Raw genomic sequence first — 16,048 nt, 5'->3', positions numbered from 1 at the left:
CGGCGGGGGGGGGGCGGCCACGACCGATATCGATCAGAGGAAGGAGAAATCCTATAACTGCCCCTTACCACCACGCACAGGGGCTCCGCAAGTTCCTACTCCTGCTAAGTCCATCCAGCACCTGAAAGATGGAGACGTGTCCCACTTGAATGAAATTTTCCTGTCGCCAAGGGGGTGCTGGCATCTGTGAGGGGGGGTCCTTCCCCTGCCCTCCTCGCCCCCCAGCCCCACGATGTGCCCCCCTCCTCGCAGGGGTCGGTGGTGAGAGGGACGCAGGGAGCACAGCCCCTCTTCTCGCCCTCTCTCCCCTTTTCCAAAAGCCCCTTTCCCTGCAGGGCTGGAAGGGTGGTGGTGGGGAAAGCCCGAACGGGGGATGTCATGTGTCCCCCCAAATTTATTCTCGAGGTCCGTGGATGAAAGGATGACCTGGGAATTCAGCTGGGTGATAACCATTTTCGTGCCTGAAAACAAACTGCCAAATTAAAGCTAAATGGAAAGAGCAGTGGGAGAGGCAGTGGGAGCAGGGCATGCCGAGCTTGCCCCTACCTCTCTAAAAAGGATTGTTGGGTTAGGAGGGGGACACAATTAAATAGACTGAAGATGATTTAAATACTATCCACGAATAATTCCAGGGAGAAGTCTCCCCCCCGGTGCTGCAGAGCCCTGCATTTGAAAACTTTGGCCCAACTTGTGGCGATAGCTACGGCTCCGCTCCGCAAGGTCAGAGGTGAGGGCTATTTTAACCCTAAAAGCCTGCGAGTGACCAGGGCTGAGGCTGGGCTCGCAGCACTAATAGCCATAATTACCTCCTCCCTCCCTCTCTCCCTCCCTCCCAGGGACATTCCTCGCAGCAGAAACGTTAGACGCCGAATTGAAGAAAATCCTGGAGCTGAACATATCTTGTAGGGGGGTGTAAAGAGGGGAGGGGGGAAATAACAGCAATATGAAGGAATTTCAGAGCTCACCCTTTTGCTTGGGGGGATTGAAGCCTTTTTTTTTTTCCTTTTTTTTTTTTTTTTTTTTTTTTCCCTTTGCCAGCATTCCCAAGGCGCTGGGTCTTTGTCTTAGAAGGAATGGAGTGTCTGAATGGTGTGAAAGGGACAGAGAGGGTCGCTTCAAATCGATTTTACTTGTCCTCTCTGTCTTTTCGGATCAACGCCCTTCAATGGACACATAGGTGCTCTTTCAACCAAAAACTTGTGCAACATTTTCTGCCTGTATTGGTGCTAAATACAATAAATGCTGGGCAGATTTTTTTTTTCTTTCTTTCCAAAGCAGAAAGCACCCTAATTAAATTGTTTTATATGGACAGTCAAGACAGACCAATTAAGTATGCATTAGTATAAAGATATATACGAGAGATAAGCGCTCTATAGGAGCCCTGTCTAGGCAAGGTGTGTAAAGCGTCCTCTCGAAGAGAGGATGTAAGCAGGTTTTCATATGGATTTTTCCCCTCCATTGCCTCCCATACCCGAGTAACGGGCTGAATAACCTCGCGGAAAGCCATTAGGGAAAGTGGTTTCTAAACAAAGTTAACAGGTGGATGGAGCCGGGTTTACATTCGGATAACAGGCGCCCGGCTGCCCAACCCGGCCCCGTGTCTTTGTGCGGGATCGGGGCTGCGGGAGCCCCCCCGCAAGGCTCCGGCACCCCGGGGGCTGCGCACCCGGCCCGCAGCCGGACACCCGCGGGGGCACCCGGCCAGGCGCGGAGCTGCCCCTGCGTGGGGAAGGAATCGCGGGGGGGCGCTTCCCAGGCCGGGCAGGGGGAGAGCTGCACACACGCCCCAACTCCTCTTTCTGCCCGGTTTATCACCCTGGGAAAGCTCTCGTGGAGGGTCAACCCCAGGAGCTGAGCTTTAAGCTCTTCTCCATTCCCATTTTTTTTTTCCTTCGCTGCAGGTTTTCCACGTTGTTAGAAAAATAAAAAATAAAACAACCCAGATGAGAAACAACCCGAAAAAAGCTCTCAGCCCCAGCCCTGCTTCAGCTGAACCCGGGGCAGGCAGAGCCGCAGCAGGAGGAGGGCTGGCAGCCGGGGGGGCACCGCGCAGCCCCCCAAAACCCGGGTGCCCTCCAGGAGCCCGGTGCCGGGGATGCTGCGTGAAGGGAGCGGGGACCGGCCCCAGCCGTGGCACCGAGCTCCACGGCTGCCACCCGTGGGACAGGGGGGCGCAGGGAAGCCAAGAGCCCGTGCGACGGCTGCCTGGGTTGCCATTCCTTTTTCCAGCAGCGTTTTGGAAGCCCCAGACCACCAGAGAGGGGACGGGAGGTGGGGAAGAGCAAGGCAGTTCTTGCTTAGGTGGCTTAACGCTGCGGTAAACAGGTTGGAAAGAGCCGCTTTTACAGCCTCAATTTCTCTCCTCGCTGGTTACCTTCGAGGGTAAATCATAACAGGCGGTATGGGGGGCAAGGAATTCATCTGAAGGAGATCTCAGTAAGTCACTGCCCGGACAATAGTCCACCTCCTGTTGGGTTGCGTATTGATCAGCAGAGGAGCTGAAGATGTCGCCACACTAAATATTTACTGATCACACACAAATAGCCGGGACTTGAACGATTTTCTCCTGTGAGGAGAGCAGAGAGAGAAGGGTAAATCATTTTATTAGTGTGTATAAAGCAAAGAGCACACTCTGGCTTGGAGTGTTTTAAGATGTGTCTTCAGCTGGATGAAAAGAGTTAGGGAAATCGATATGGAGTGATTAGACGAGCCAGTCGTGTCAAAGAGAGAGGCTGTGAATTTCATGGATTTGGTTATACCGGGAGGGGGAAAATATAGTGAGAGATTAAAGGGAGGAACCCGTTGTAGCAGAGCCAATGAAAAAATAATATCTAATCAGACCCGGCAAAGGTAGGGACGGGATGAGACCCGCATTCCCAAGGAATCACGCCAGCTAGGGAGGACTCGGGGACACGCGTGAAAGGGGCGATCGGGGGGAGAGCAGGAGCCTAAAATGCTCCCGAGCAAAGAGAGGGGAGGCAGAGGAAAGTCGCCACCAAAATGGGGACAAAAGAGACAAGAGTAAAGGGAAGGCGAGGGCTGGAGCAGGCGCCCGCCTGGCTCCGAGGTGAGGTGCGGGGTCGCAGCCCCCTGTCCCCCTCCAGGCAGGGAGGGCAGGCAGCAGGAGGAGGCACGGCCCGTGGGAGTGCCAGGGGTGCAAACCCCTCTCCTCCCACTTTGTCCCCCCCCTCTCCTCCCCTCCCTCGCCAAGCAAACGTGGCGAGGGAAATGGATTTTAGCGTTTAACCACCTCATTTTACCCACGTAATGACAAGGCTCGTAATATGTAATCTACAGATTACTGCCATTCGAGGGTGACCACAAGTGGCATTATATATAAAAAAAAAATAACATAAAAAACATCAGCATTTCTGAAAATGACAAAATGCCTCAAATCATCCCGAGCTGGACGGGTGGGAGCCGGGGGGCCGCCGGAGCAGGGCACGCTTGGGGGAACTTTGCTGGGGACGAGCAAAGGTGGCAGAGCCAAAGGGCACGGAGCTGGGAGCAGGGCAGGGCTCTGCCCATCCACGTTAGATACGTTCTTTAGGGAAGCTCCGCTTTTCTTTTTTTTTTTTTTTTTTTTTTTTTTTTTTCCTTTGCCTCGCCTCGCTGCTCTTTGGGCCGTCTCCTAGCGCTGCCTGCTCTCCGTGCGTTTGCCTTTAGCAGCGAGGGGATGCGACAGCGGAGGGCTGGGGGGAAAGGAGCGACAGAAAAGAAAGTTTGAGCCGCGGTGTGAGAGCTGCTGGCCAAAACAGCCCCCCCAAATTAGGACCCGAGCAGCAGGGCAGATGCTGGAGCAGCTTCCAGCCCCCATCCGAGCGTCCCTCTCCCCGAGCCGCACAGAGCCGGCCGGGCAGGGCTGGGGGGCGAGGAGAGGGTGACTTTTGGCCACCGCTTTAGGGGAGGGGGCCCAGGGAGTCTTATCCTGGCCCGTGGGCATCTCCCGTGGGGCCCCCACCCGTGCTCGGGACGGGCGCTGGCTGCGCCTTTTTTGGGGGAGAGCATTGGGTGTGGAGGGGGGGTGGGGGATTGGGGCGATGCGCTCAGGTGTGAGGCTGCGAGGGCCTGCGAGCTCTTTGGCGATCAGCCCCTAACCTCCTTACCTAATTCCTTAGATTGCAGATAGGAAGAGTCTGACCCCGGAGGTCGGGAAGAGCTGGGTTTCATTAACCCTTCCCGCTCCGGCCCCGCCGCGGGTTAACGGCGCTGGACGGGGGGGGAGCGGGCGTGTGCCGGGGCGGGGGCAGGGCGAAGGGGTCAGGGGGGGCTCTGCTCCCCCCAGCCCAGGGCAAAGGGGGCTCAGGGAATCGGCTCCGCTTTCCCGGCACCGGGAGTTGCCCGAGGGACCGCCACCGGGCCGGCAACGCGTTCCCTTCACACCATTCCTGATTTTTTTAAAAAAAATATTATCATTTTTTTTCAATCGTTTTCCAAATGGGAGGAAAGGCACCAGTCTGGAAACGCCACATATTGCAAAAGGCAAAGCGGGCTCCATCTTTAGGACCAGCACCAATCTCTTTAGCTTGTCCACAGTCGAGCTGTAAGCTTTAAAGATTTTAAAATAATATAATAATATCCAGGCAAGCTTCTCGGGCTGTATTTGGCTTGTAACACACCTGGTTTATATTTTAATAGGTAGTTACACTGTATTGATTCAGGGTACATCAAAGATGTTGAAAGTTAATAACTCTCAAATTATATCTATCTGCCTCCATACATAATTGCATACACAGTATAACACTGGAAGAATTTGCATTTTGCTGCACATTCTTTGTTCTTAAATCTTTTAACACATTGAATTGTTCCTTTGAAGAAAATGCTATTGAACCGCATGTTTAAGGAAAAGATGCTTCTAAACTATATATTTAAGCAATGAAATTGTTGAGTGAAATACAGGTTTCTTTGTATTTCACACAAACCTTGCCATCCGCCAATCTTAACCTATACATCTGAAATGCCTTTTTTTTTCCTCTTTTTTTTTTTTTTTTTCCTTCTTCCAGTCAGAAGGCAGAAATATGTGAACTGCCGAGAGAGGTGGGTACTTTTTGGTAAGTATGTTTAGATATGATCTTCAGATACATTTATTGTACTTTCAAATTCTTTGGATACTAATTGAGCTAGCAAACAATATCCCAGCTGAATGTCTCAACTCCTTCCCTTTTTAACAAACGCTTAATATAGATTTATATTGTAGCCATCCATCTAGTGAACAATATAGCTGAGCAGTCAACAAAAAATAAAAAAAATGTTAAAACCAAATTATACATGCTGCCTTATTTCTGACTCCTCTTCCTTTCTGCACCTCTGAAATTGAACTCTTTACAGACTATATATATATATTTAATTTCTGAGTGACAGATCAAAAATAATTTGCAGAATCAGAAGTGGATGGAAGTTTCAAATAATGTCTCTAAATATATCATATTCTTACTTATAGTACCAGCCCACCAGCTGTAAAAAGGAACCATTCCCTATTTTTTTTTTTCTCTGCTAGTTTAAAACTACAGAAGGATAGATTATTTAGGCTGGCAGTTCCTATTTTCCAGGGCCTGCCTCAGAGATGACATAAATAGAGATTGAATGATCAGAAAAACAAAACAAAACAAAACCCAAAATAAAACCCAAACCCTGGACAGGAATAGAGACAGACAGCTATATAACTGCATCTGAACAATGTTACATACTGCATTAGGGGGTGGTCAAAAAAAAATAGATTGCATATTTATAACCTCATAATTAAAATACATCCTTATCTCTCTCCTTTGAAAGGTTGCAGCTTTCTTGGAAGTATTTTGAGTGCATATTTTAAGCTCCATGTCCTGAATTGAATTAAGATGAGCTGTTTTGCCCAATACTAAAATACCAGTTTGCAATTTAAGGTTTAAGTTTCAACCACCTATCAGTCACTCTATCATTTTCTTTGTATTTTTCTCTCCTTATGTTCACAGACCTTATATAAAATGGTGTTAGTTTATATCAGATTCTAATTTCTGTGTGCAAGAAATTAGTTGATATCATCCAAAAGAATTAGTTGTGTTTGACGGAGGTAAATTGGATGAGAATTTTTCACGTGCAAAGAGAGTTCAAGCCAAACCGAAAACTTTAAAGCAAAGGGATACCAGCAAACAGTGAAAAATGGCACGTCTGCTCCCTCTTGACAAGCTTGCATTATATCACATGCTAGGAAACAGAAATTTCTGAATCTAAGACCAGTTTTAGTTTTTAATAGGAAATAATTACATGGAACTTTATTTCCAGAGAGAACGTCCCTTCCAGCTACAGAGTTCTGCTTTGATCTGAGTATTAACTGGTAATAAAATAACCATATTTTGGATCCCGAGCATATTGATGCTTAAAGGAATGTTATGCTTTCAATCAAACTCTAACTTCAGATTATCCAAAGGTATTCATCCTCCCTTTGTCAGAAACCAATTTGTTCTTTTACTCCAGCAACCACTCACACGTGTTTTGCTATATTTTGTCATTTTATAGTAGAATTTGCACTGTCGAGGCGGAAAACTTCTACATGCAGTGAGATCATGTTCCAGCCTGGCAATTTGTGCTGCTTAGCACACAGTCCCCCAGCCAGGCTATTCTTTGCACTTGTACTCCACCACCATCGCTCATCTCAGAGAGCGACTACTGCGAATGCCTTCTAAGCAGGGTTTTGTTTTAAATCTCCAGATTGGTATTTTATTTTATTTTTTTTTAGTTTTATTTTTTACCTGGCAAATCAATCACTGGGACCCATCCCGAACAATTAACCTCCTCTTTATATGACGGACCCAAGTACAGCACTTCATAAAGACATGAAAAGGACATCCCAGACACCAGGACCCGAGCCCAGGCTTGTCACAGAGCATAAAAGGAGAGCGAAGGGGAGTTTTTATCTCTTTGCCCAGCAAACTCTTAACAGGTCTAAGTTTCGGTGTGACAATAAACCAGTTTTGATAACGCAGCTCATGGGCTTCTCTGCCACATAAAGTTTTCTTAATAATAAAAAAGAAGAAACTTTATCCCTGCTAAATTAAAATAGGGCAGATGTTGGATATGGTTCGTATTAGCCAGCCTTTCACCCCTTTGCCCCTGGCACTAAAGTTCTGACTTTTGCTTTATACCATGTCTGTTTCTAACTGGAAGGTATTAGTCCTGCCCTCGCTCTCTTCTCGTATTTATTTTTTCAGTGTCTAAAATTAAACCTATTCATTTAGCAACATACATTCTACTTCAGCTTGCTAAACCTGGCCAGGGAGGGGAAACTTTTTCCAAAAAGTGATGCACCACTGACCTTAAAAGAAAACACAAGGCAGGGAAAGCTGTTCTTAAAAGGTTTATTTCTAGAGAGTTTTGTAGCTCTGTTGACATTACAGGGATAATGGCTGTATTGCAACGGGCTTTCAAGGCCCAAGAGGTTTACGTTTGCTTCTGACCATAAGTATAATAAAATTTTAAAGGTGCAGGAAGTCTCATCACTTTAGATATTTAAAACTAGATTGGAAAAAACCCTTGGGAACCATATATTACAGTGGACAGCCCTGCTGAAAAAGAAGGGCATAGGCAAACTTAAAAAAAACCCACCAACATCCCCCCCAGCCCAAAGAAAAAAAAAAAAAGCCCCAAAGCCCCAGCTTTTCCATGCTAGCTATATGAAAATCCTGGCTATTAAGCTACTAGGATAGTGCAGCTCTTTTCTCCAGGGCTGTGAAGATAGAATTTATTGTCCATTTGGAGCGATCAAGTTTAGGCTAATAAAAGGCCCTCTGTAAGCAGAAATGCCAAAGTTGATGTTTGGCGTAGTTTTCAATGGTGGAGTTTATATAGGATGGGGCTCTGCACTATTTGAAATTACTCATATCTCAGCAGCTGAAGATGATTTGACATACAGAAGTAAACGATAGTAGGCAACGGCTGGAGGTTAATCAGCCTTGCTTTCTGAACTGGACATCTGAATGCAGGAAAAAGTGAAAGCTGCTCTCTCTATCCCTTTCCTTTTCTAAGGCGCTGCTAACTTTTATGATTTTTTTTTTTCTCTTCTTCTTTTACTATCTGTCTTTGTGCCTGAGGGCCAGTGAAAGAACACTGCAGATTCTAGATTGCTTTCAGAGTTTCCCTTTGCTGATGATGGATTACCATGTCAATTTAAACGGCATAGGATTAATTTGTTTCAATGATTTCTCTTTAGGCTGAATGCCAGTCTTTTTTTTTTTTCTATCTCTCTCCTTGCTCTTCATAATAATAATAATAATAATAATAATAATAATAAATCCTTAAAAACCCCAAATGCTTTTGATATCCCACATTAAAAAGACAATAATAGAAATAGACAAGTTAGGTGTAATGTTGCAACACAGTTATAGGTTTGAGTGTTTTTATCTCATTCTAAGGGGCTGAAGCATACAGTCAGTCACATTAAAATGAAATTGGATCCAACGTTTATTCAATAAATACTTGTCTTGTAGGTAATCCAGAGCAGAGTGCTTTTGACACATAAGGACTTAATTTGTCTTGGATAACAAGTTATTAATATGGCACATTTAAACTTGCCACCTACAATAAGGTCATTTAGACCTCTAATATGACTCGCGAGAGAACTTCATAAAGCCAGAAACAAAGTTTGAGGCTGCCTTGGCGTGGGGCAGCGCTGCTCCCAGAGCAGGCATGCAGCTCGGGCTCCGCTCTCTAGGAAGAAAGTTCAGAGCAGGAGAACGCACCCAAGGCCAATCAAACGGTTCGCATCTGCTCTTCTCTGAAAGGCAAGTGTAAATGGAGTAAAGAGGAAAAAAAGAACCCAAACACACAGTTTTGAATGAGTAATCTCGAAAGCTGTGCTGCGTCTGCTAGCAAACTCATCGCAGCTTTGTGAGTGAAAAAAACAACATTTGGTTCCGAGGGGAAATTCGCCCGCATTTGCACCCTGCCTCATCCATGTGCTTTGCAATTTTCTTGCTTTTAATAATAAGCGAGGAAGTTGGAACATAATCCACCCATAAATGTTATTGCAGTAATTTGACTGCACTGTGTTTGTTCATGCATTAGGCGTACACGTAAAGAGAAGTGGGGCTGTATGGTGGTGATCCTCCCACAGCCTGAACAAACAGAGATGTTTTGGTATATATTGGATTTCAGACCCCGAATAGTTTGCAATAGCTTTAAAATTTGGAAAGCTGGAGTTGGGGTGTTTAGTTTCAGACCTTGCCTAACCTAACCTTGCCTGCAAGAGTCCCAGCAGGACAGGAACACGGGGGGCATGCCGCACAGGACACAGCTTGTGGCTGGCAATTCCTTCCCCACGCTGCACATGTGAGCATCACTGTGCTGCTTTTTGGTATTAAGCTCTTGATTGCTCTTGCCCTGGCAGATTCTGTCTCTTTAAGTAACTAAATCTCATTTTTAAGCTCTTCCTGGGAAAAGGATGTTACACATGAGTAGAAAAATGCAGGCAAGAAAGGCTAATTGAATGAAAAGAGAGAATTAGGTTAAAAATAGAGTACAATCTAGTATCACATTTTCACTAGTGTAACCTGAAATGAAGGTGTCTCCAAGTCCCTAGTGATGCCAGAGTGTTTAGATGTTGGGCACAGATGGAGACACCTATTGAAATGTGTCTGAAGAAGATTAATAGGACTTGTCAGTGTTGGGAAAGCACTGCTTTGCTGTAAATTTCTACTAGCACAAGATGAATTACCGATGAATGCTCAGTTATCAACCCCATCACTATCATTGGACACTAAATCAAATTGAGCAGTTATCTACAATCAGAAAATTTCTTTTAAAAATAGGCATACACCTTTAGGCTTAAACTCTTTAATAAGACAATAGTCTCGATGGTATGTGTGTGTTCGCTAAGGGATGCATTTTAAAGTTCCTACACAAAAAGCTTCTGTTCTGAAACGAACTCTGAGCTTAGTGTGAAATCAGGCTTGTCAAACAATAGAAGATATTCAGAAAATACTGGTTGCATGATATAATGTTCTGCTGGGGGCCGGATCCAAAACACATTTTCAGCCGTGTCATTAGATTTTGGATCAGACCTTATTTGTGAATGGCTTTTTGTCATCACTCCTCTCCCTTTATTTTTGGTGCTGGTAAAAAACTTCTCTCTACCTTAAAGACTGAGCATCCTAATCATGTAGTAATGCAAAGTAGCTGTCAAGGTGCGGGGTGTAAGTAAAATAATAACATCCCCCCTCCCCAACATATTTAGGAAATGACAGCTTAATGTAATGAAATATGTGATGAAAGAATCAATGAATAAAATTTTACCTAGGAATATTTCTTTTTACTCCTTTAAAAAGGGGAAACTGTCACAAGGAAAGCTATCACAAGCATTCACCAGCCCAGTGATAAAGCATATTAGCTGCATTCACTGTGTGATGCTGCTGCTGACAATGATGTTAAATAAGCATTACATATTTTTAGTTTCTAGGACTTCTCTCCCTCTCACCCAGGCATGGCACTGCTTTATCCAGGGAGATTTATTGTGGCATGTTTTCAGAAGTCAATTTTTCCCTTTTATTATAGACAAGGGCAGTCATTTACGTTTAGGGAGGGAGACAGGTACAGTGCCTTTATCTGATCGGTGTCCCCAGCCCCAGCCACCTTCTTAATCGACGGCAAATTCCCGCTGTGCAGGATCAGGCCCCCTCCGGGCTCCTTCTCAGCCAAGGAATGTATCCTTCCCTTCTCCTCCACATATCTTACCTGTGATGTATGCTACTTTTCGAGGAGGGAATAATATGCCATTTACCACAAAGCACAGCTTCAAAGCCTTTGTGTGTTTTGCATCCCCAGCCAAAGCTTTTTATTTACCACCTTAAGAACGTAACCGGCTAAGGGATAGTAGCCGTTATTGTCTTCATCTTTACACCCTCATTTTCACGCAGCAAACATCCCATATTAGGGCCAGATTCTCACTCAGATGGAAGTTATTAACTTTAAGCAGAACGGAGCCGATTTCAGCCAGCCGCAGCCCGTGCCCTCCTAACACAGGCTCTTTAAAGCATCTCCTTGTTCTTTTTTTTTTTTTTTTTTTTTCTTTCCTTTGGAGGGCATGAGTCTTTAAACATGTTTGTTTTACAGAAAGCGGTGGTCGATTTCTAAGTTTTTTTCCCCAACAAACATGGAAAGAGAATATTAACAGGGAATATTAATAGAGCCGAGTGCGGCACGGTGCTAGTTAGCTTGTAGTAGCCGAGAAATATGAACTAGTGAACATAATCCATAAACTCCATTTGGTTACTATAATACTCCAATCTGTATTTATTACAACCCCACTCTGATGCTTATACAACTGCAATTGCTAGATTTATACACTCTAATGGTTTCACAATAGGAAAAACCTGTGTTCTTTATCTTTCTTTTCCTGTCCAAAATAACCCCTTCCACATATACTTCAGGCTTCCCTGGACCTTGTCTGGGTTTAATCACAGGCTGTGGGACAAAATGTGCATTATTAAGAAATATAAATATTTTCAGAAGCAATCAAAGGGTTGAAAGATTGATTCGGCATGTAGATTGGATTTAATTCGAAGCAGCTTTGTTCTAATGAGGACTACTGGGATACAAAGACAGCAGCCGCTTATGGCCACCAGTTGGGAGCTTGGATTCACTGCAGTAACCTGTCAAGAATTTCACCCAACTGCCAGGTATTAAACAGCAAAGTGTGGGGGAAGGTGATTTTCAGCATCCTTCGTCAGGGGCTGGATTAGGATTTTGGAGCCCCTGCTTTACTGAAATAACAATTCTGGCTAATTTCTCACTGCCCACAGGGCCAAACCCTGCAGTCCAAAGCTCTCACTGACTTTGGTGGCCGCTTTGCCCAAAGGCAAGGTGGTAAAACTTGGCTCAGCAGCAAGTGCAGCAAACCCCAGAGCTCTGCAGCAGTTTGCCCTGGTGTGTCTGCTTTTGCAGTGACTTCTTAGATTTCACTACCTGCACTGCAAGATATGTCGGGACTCTTATTTTAATTTTATTTATTTATTTTTCTTGCATAGGGAGTTTTTTTTTTTTTTTTTTTTTTTTTCCCTGCAAAAGTGAAATGCTGGCTTGGAAGCTTGTGTCCTCGATGGGTGACCGAGCAGAACTGCCACGCTCATCCTGCATCCCAGGGAAAAGCCTGCAACGTCCAACAAAGCATCCTTGGAGAGGGAGCTGAGCAAAAAGGGACACTCCTCCACTTTGCCCTCAGACTTTAGAAAAAAAAAAAAGAAAAGTAAAATTTCTGTGCGTGCTGCAGGGGGGTCACGTCACAGGTACTTGGGGAGCGCAAGACCCTGTCAGCTTTCCTAAATGTTGAGCGTACAGTCGGAATCACAGCACACACAGGATCAAACACCGACTAGTTTCTCCCTCCCCTTACCCCCCCCTTGCCTACTTTTGTCCATAAAAGCAATAGAAAGAGAGAAAGCTTGAATTTTCTGAACTGTTTCACCCATCCACAGCTGGAATTCCAAAGTGAAATGAAAATGCCTTTAAAATCAACCCTACATGGGAGCCTGAGAGAACAAGTTTTCCTTTGTTGTAGGGTATAGTATTATTTGCTGTAGGTTTTTGATATACATTCTAAATTAGGCCTGCAAAGGAATGCTTCATCTTTAATTCATCACTCTCAGCTGAAAGAGATTAGCAATGTCTAGCACGCACCCTTCGTATGGTGCTGACCTCATCAAGTATGGCCTGAAATTAATTAGCCTCATTCATTCCAAATGGAAAAGGATAATGGAGCTGCATTTTAGAGATGACCATCACAAATTGTATGCAGCATATTTAAAATCCCTCCCCCCTCGCTCCCCTCCCCATTTAAAAAACTATGTAGATTAAAATTCTTTCCAGAACTTGCAATATGTCAGAGTTATCAAGGCATTGGGAGCAGAAACCACTCACTTTTTATTTGTGGAACTGGGAGCCACATTTTGTGTGTGTGGCTGTAAAAGCAGCAAGTCTGTCTTAATGGCAGAACACCTGGAATTAATTTGATATTTCCAGGTGCTCTGGAAAACTGGGGCATCAAGCACTTGATGTTTAAACATTCTTCCACCCGCTCACTTAAATCAATATGAAAGTGGTGTCCCTTTGTCATTCATACATGCAAAGTGCTAGCACAAACTCCAGCTTGGCTTCAGAGTCCTACATCACTCATAATCTAATTAGAAATCAGAGCAGAGCTGAAGCAGCATTCTTTGTGGATTCTTGGGCAGCAAATAGGGATACTTGTCTTTTGTTTCCCTCCCCGATTGCATCGTTCACAAGCTTTCACACCACATCTCTAAAGGTGGTTAGGTGCCTCAAGATGTTGACAGGCATGAAGGACAAGATTATTTAGGTATTTAGGTGCCAACCCCGGGTGATTTCAAATGGAATTAAGCAACTGGATGTTACTGGGTGAAAAAAAAAAAAAAAAAAAAAGAAAAAAGCTTCCAATGCAAACGAAAAGCTCTAACCTTAAACACGACTGATTTTTTTTTTTTTTTTTTTTTTTCCCCCCCCCCCACAGTAGTATTGCCCACAGGGTGATTTAACAGAAGTCTGCTGATTTTTACCATGGTCCAGCACTTAGCTTTGTGCAGTGCCTCTGTGGCCAGGCACTGCGCTGCCCTGTGCTCTGGTTGCTTCCCCAGAGACAGGGAAAGCAGCAAAGGATGTGGGGTTTCTCCCAGGATTTTGGAAGATGCCTCAGACAATGGTGAGGAGTGGGCCAAAACCCAGGTCCAACCTGGATTCCTCCCTCTGGGTACTCCTCTCGCCAATGCTGACTGCTGATGGATCACAGCAACATGGACATTCCCCTCTCCTTGCTCCCCAGCAGCAGATCGCCAGGAGGCCCTGAAAGAATCTTGTGGGTAAGAGACGTTTTTCCTCACAAGTAATGCCTTTTGAAACTCTGGATTTTGAAATGGCAAGGTCAGAACAGTGCCTCCGATGCCAGGGGCTGGAGAACACCCCTGCAGATTGTACACCAGAGGCTGGATACACTGGGGAAAGTTTCTGAGAAAACTGACAATTAATTATTCCTTTTTAACAAATATTTGTCTTCCAAAGACTCCATTCATTAAGGCTGCCACTGAATCCAGGATTGAACCTGTTATTATTAATCCTAAATTAATTCACATTTGTCTACCATGAACAAAGCTGCTGGCCATCTGATAATCCTAACTTGCTCGGGAAGAAAGAATGAGCAAATGTTATAAGCAGCAGGTGAAACCATACCACAGTTATTAAGCCCTCTTTCAGGGCAAGCACAGGATAGATTAAATTGTTATGTTAGGCCATGTTGTGAGCCCACGTCAATTTTGTTTGAGATCTTATCTTAGCTGAGAACTGTTTCCTCCTAAATTAAACTAAATGCTGAAGACATGAGAAACATATTGACCCAAAGATTCAAAACTTTGGACTCAGCAGCCTTCTGATCTTTTGTTCACAGAGTATCGAGTTGTAAAGCTGCAGAATATTAAATAATCATGATTATCTTCAACTTGCCTAAATTCATTTGTTGTACGGAAACACTGGCACAGATTTTCCTTACTGTTTTTTTCAGAACAAGGTGTTGATTCTGCCTGAAAGCTGGTTTCATTTGCCACAGAACTTACAGTCTGTGGTCCTACGCTTATATTAAGTCTCATGCACTAGCCAGGTTTGGTCATTTATTCTGTCTCTGGTGCTCTTAATCTCCCTTTGCCAAACCCCATTGTCCCATACATAAACAACCCAAATCGTACAGCCACAACGAATGAGCTATACTGGTACTTCATTCAGCTGTTATCATGCACAAGCAGTTCTTGAGATTCAGAAATGCACGGTAATTCACCTGGGATAAGAAATCAGATTTAAAAATGAGCTGAACAGACATTTTTAGGAATAAGAAAGTTTCTAAATAAACCAGCTTTTTAATTCTGCCTTTTCTATATTAGTACTGTAAATCAATATAGTCTGCACTTGGAGAAACCCAAATGAGTTTGAATTGTCATAATTAAATATTGTCTTATTTCTCCCAGCACAGCCAAACAAGGAGTTTTACTCCTGACACAAGACTTTTCTCAAGTAGGGACAACTTACTAACTTACTACAGCAATGATTTAAGCTCCAAGTGGTTCCACATTTTTTAAGAAAACAAATCATCACCAAAATGCATAGCACAACTCATCCCTGGTGTCAAGCACTGAAGAGATGGAATAATAGAAGAAGTAATATTATATAGCTGCTTTTAAAGGCAAATATGATGACTGCACATTAAATAATGTGATCTACCCAGCTGGACTTCCAGTTATGTACAGGAAAACCGTGTTCATCCATCACTTCACCCACCTCAGCTATAACACTGGTGAATGCCCAACTGGTGGGCATTAATACTAAGCCATAAGTTGGAATGGGAAGAAAAGGGGAGTGCAAAGCTGTATATTAGCTTAGACAAGTGTGATGCCATTGCCAGGCTGAATTCGTTGATGACACTAGGCATTAAGTAAATAAATCTTTACCTACCGAAGCAACAGTTCGCTGCCTTTCAGGAACGACAGCCAGGAGGCAATGCAGCAGATTTACAACAGCAGGTATCAACGCACTGGCTGGAAGCCCTGAGCACAATACAGTGATTCAAAATGGAAGCACACCTTTACCCTGAAAAAAAAACATTTTTTCTTATTTTAGTCTCATTGCAAATGTTCAAGAGTTTGGGTTTGATCTTTTTGGCTGGGGTAAGGGTTTCTGTCTGTGAAGTATTGAGCACACAGAGCCAGCCATTTGGGGATTTTCTATTCTCACCTAGCAAATACTATGGAGATGCTCAATGGCACAATGGGGGGGCTGTGTGGGAGGTCAGGCCCTTCTGTGGGTTCTGGTTTGCTCCAGACATATGTTACCTGTAGTGGTTTCTCCTAAATCGCTGGACACTGACTCCCCTCCCCAGTGAGCATGTGTGTTGGAACTATCAGTATGTCGAGTAGCTATTGCTGGTTTTTACCAGCAAGGTAAAATGAGGTACATTATTTGGCTCCTCTTCTGTAAGATTTTCTTCCCATACATCTTAATGCCACCATCCTTTTCCCTTAATAAC

Source organism: Netta rufina, assembly GCF_964035555.1.
Source record: "Netta rufina genome assembly, chromosome: 11".
NCBI lineage: Eukaryota > Metazoa > Chordata > Aves > Anseriformes > Anatidae > Netta > Netta rufina.
The sequence above is the reverse complement of the archived record's forward strand: the minus strand, read 5'-3'. Positions refer to the sequence as shown.